Consider the following 4,066-nt stretch of genomic DNA (forward strand, 5'->3'; position numbering starts at 1 on the left):
TTCACAGAAAAAAAAATACACACACACAATTTTTAAAGTATTTTGGAGTAAGTTTCTTGAAGTTTCAAGACCCATTCTTTGGACTACTAGAGAGAAAATAGATCTTGATGGTTGTAGTAGTTGCTACTGAGAAAATAAATTCTGGTAAGCCTATAGAGAATTCATTCTAATTTAGTTCTAATTTTCAAAATCAAATATTTAAACTTAATATTTATATATCAGGTTGAGTTTAAGGTGAAAAGTATGCCAATAGGTATGTGTTTAAAATTAAAAGTATTTATATAAATAATCCCTTTCCCTTATGAGTTTTATGCCTGTGAAAATAATCAATTATCATCATGTTAATGAAAGAAAATTTTTATTATTACTCATGTAATAATAATGTTAATCAGGGCCCCATCTATCTTGTCTTCAGCTGTGAGTCATATATATATATATACTCTGAAAAGCAGTACTGTATTCCTCCAAAGGTATAAACATGGATGTTCCCATGGCAACATAAACAAATAAGGGTAAAACTCTCAAAGATCTCCCATAGATGCACGAAATGAGAAGCCCCTGCCACAAACACATTTTATGAATAAACTATATATATATATGACTCACATATATGATGTATATATGACTCAATTGTGTATATATACACACATCCAATGTGTATATATACACATATACATCCAATGTGTATATATACTCATATACACTCTATGTGTATATATACACATATACACTCAATGTGTATATATACACATGTGCACGTGTATGTATATATACACATGTATATGTACATGTGTATATATATATACACACACGTAATCCAGCTATTGAAACTTATTTCAGATAAATTTTGATCTTTTAGTTTTATCTCTCAAGAACTAAGAAAAATCTAATTCACAATCCATCACACTTGCCTCCTCTCCTCTCCTGTCTTCCCTCAGTCTCTCATATCCCCTTGATTCTCTAGAGTTTTGTTGTCTGATAAAGTAGACATTAGCTATATGTAGCTATTAAACTGTAAAGTACTAATAATTAAAATGAAGTGAAACTTGAAATACTCCAGTCACATGAGCCACAGACAAGTGCTCAATAGCCGTGTGCAGCCAGTGGCTACATTATTGGACGGCTCAGACACAGAACAAGTCCATGACTGCAGGAAGTTCTATAGGATGATGCGTCTACTGTAACCGACTACCAAACTCTGACACCCGCCTGTGCAGTGTCCTGTTACCCTAGTGTCCCCAGCTCTTGAAATGAAATGGTGGACACTCGGTTTCCATTTCAGCCCTTCTTTTTCTTTCATTTCTCAGGTCAGCTCCTTCTCTTGCATTTTTTCTAATTTCACATCATGAATGGATCCAGAGACTGAGCTGACAGAGACAGAAAGCTCTCTGAGAAAGAAGTAAGCATGGAGTCAGGCAGGGAATACTTACATGTGTAGACAACTTGTCATGATCACACCAATAATAATAATTACTATTATTTACTAAATGCCTTCTGATATACCCAGGATTTCTACCTAATATATTACTTCTAATGCTCATAACAACCCTTTAAGAGGGCAATTGCTTCAATTTTATTTTAAAACAAAAAAACTGAGGATTTTTTTTTTTTTTGTCTGTCACCCAGACTGGAGTGCAGTGGGGTGATCACAGCTTACTGAAGCCTCGACCACAGGTACTCAAGCAATCCTCCCACCTCAGCCTCTTGAGTAGCTGGGACTACAGTTATGCACAACCACACCCTGGCTAATTATTTATTTATTTGTTTGTTTGTTTGTGAGATGGGGTCTCACCATGGTGGTCTGAAACTCCTGGGCTCAAGGGATCCTCCTGCCTTGGCATCCCAAAGTCCTGAGGTTACAGGTATGAGTCACGGCTCCCAGCCATAAAAAACAAAGCTCTGGTGGAGCCAAGATGGCCAAATAGGAACAGCTCCAGTCTCCAGCTCCCAGCCCGAGCAACACAGAAGATGGGTGATTTCTGCATTTCTGCTTGAGGTACCGGTTTCATCTCACTAGGGAGTGCCAAACAGTGGGTGCAGGACAGTCGGTGAGGTGCACTGTGCGTGAGCAGAAGCAGGGCGAGGCATTGGCTCACTCGGGAAGCACAAGGGGTCAGGGAGTTCCCTTTCCTAGTCAAAGAAAGGGGTAACAGACGGCACCTGGAATATCCGGTCAGTCCCATCCTAATTTCCAACGGGCCTGGAAAATGGCACACTAGGAGATTGTGTCCCACACCTGGCTCGGAGGGTCCTATGCCCACGGAGTCTCACTGATTGCTAGCACAGCAGTCTGAGATCAAGCTGCAAGGCAGCAGAGAGGCTGGGGGAGGGGCACCCGCCATTGCCCAGGCTTGCTCAGGTAAACAAAGCAGCCAGGAAGCTCAAACTGGGTGGAGCCCACCACAGCTCAAGGAGGCCTGCCTGCCTCTGTAGGCTCCACCTCTGGGGGCAGGGCACAGACAAACAAAAACTCAGCAGGAACCTCCACAGACTTAAATGTCCCTGTCTGACTGACAGCTTTGAAGAGAGTAGTGGTTCTCCCAGCATGCAGCTGGAGATCTGAGAACGGACAGACTGCCTCCTAAAGTGGGTACCTCACCCCTGAGCAGCCTAACTGGGAGGCACCCCCCCAGTAGGACAGACTGACACCTCATTCGGCTGGGTACTCCTCTGGGACAAAACTTCCAGAGGAACTATCAGACAGCTGAATTTGTGGTCTCACGAAAATCCACTGTTCTGCAGCCACCACTGCTGACACCCAGCCAAACAGGGTCTGGAGTGGACCTCTAGTAAACTCCAACAGACCTGCAGCTGAGGGTCCTGTCTGGTAGAAGGAAAACTAACAAACAGAAAGGACACCCACACCAAAAACCCATCTGTACATCACCATCATCAAAGACAAAAAATAGATAAAACCACAAAGATGGGGAAAAAACAGAGCAGAAAAACTGGAAACTCTAAAAAGCAGAGCACCTCTCCTCCTCCAAAGGAACGCAGTTCCTCACCACCAACGGAACAAAGCTGGATGGAGGATGACTTTGACGAGTTGAGAGAAGAAGGCTTCAGATGATCAAACTACTCTGAGCTACGGGAGGAAATTCAAAACAATAGCAAAGAAGTTAAAAACTTTGAAAAAAATTAGAAGAATGGATAACTAGAATAACCAATGGAGAGAAGGGCTTAAAGGAGCTGATGGAGCTGAAAGCCAAGTTTCGAGAACTACGCGAAGATTGCAGAAGCCTCAGTAGCAGATGCGATCAACTGGAAGAAAGGGTATCGCTGATGGAAGATGAAATGAATGAAATGAAGAGAGAAGGGAAGTTTAGAGAAAAAAGAATAAAAAGAAATGAGCAAAGCCTCCAAGAAATTTGGGACTATGTGAAAAGACCAAACCTACGTCTGATTGGTGTACCTGAAAATGATGGGGAGAATGGAACCAAGTTGGAAAACACTCTGCAAGATATTATCCAGGAGAACTTCCCCAATCTAGCAAGGCAGGCCAACATTCAGATTCAGGAAATACAGAGAATGCCACAAAGATACTCCTTGAGAAGAGCAACTCCAAGACACATAATTATCATATTCACCAAAGTTGAAATGAAGGAAAAAATGTTAAGGGCAGCAGAGAGAAAGGTCGGGTTACACACAAAGGGAAGCCCATCAGACTAACAGCTGATCTCTTGGCAGAAAATCTACAAGCCAGAAGAGAGTGGGGGCTGATATTCAACATTCTTAAAGAAAAGAATTTTCAAACCAGAATTTCATATCCAGCCAAACTAAGCTTCATAAGTGAAGGAGAAATAAAATACTTTACAGACAAGCAAACACTGAGTGATTTTGTCACCACCAGGCCTGCCCTAAAAGAGCTCCTGAAGGAAGCACTAAACATGGAAAGGAACAACCGGTACCAGCCACAGCAAAAACACGCCAAATTGTAAAGACCATCGAGGCTAGGAAGAAACTGCAGCAACTAACGAGCAAAATAACCAACTAACATCATAATGACAGGATCAGATTCACACATAACAATATTAACGTTAAATGTAAATGGGCTAAATGCTCCAAT

Source organism: Hylobates moloch, unplaced genomic scaffold, assembly GCF_009828535.3.
Source record: "Hylobates moloch isolate HMO894 unplaced genomic scaffold, HMol_V3 SCAFFOLD_13, whole genome shotgun sequence".
Lineage (NCBI taxonomy): Eukaryota > Metazoa > Chordata > Mammalia > Primates > Hylobatidae > Hylobates > Hylobates moloch.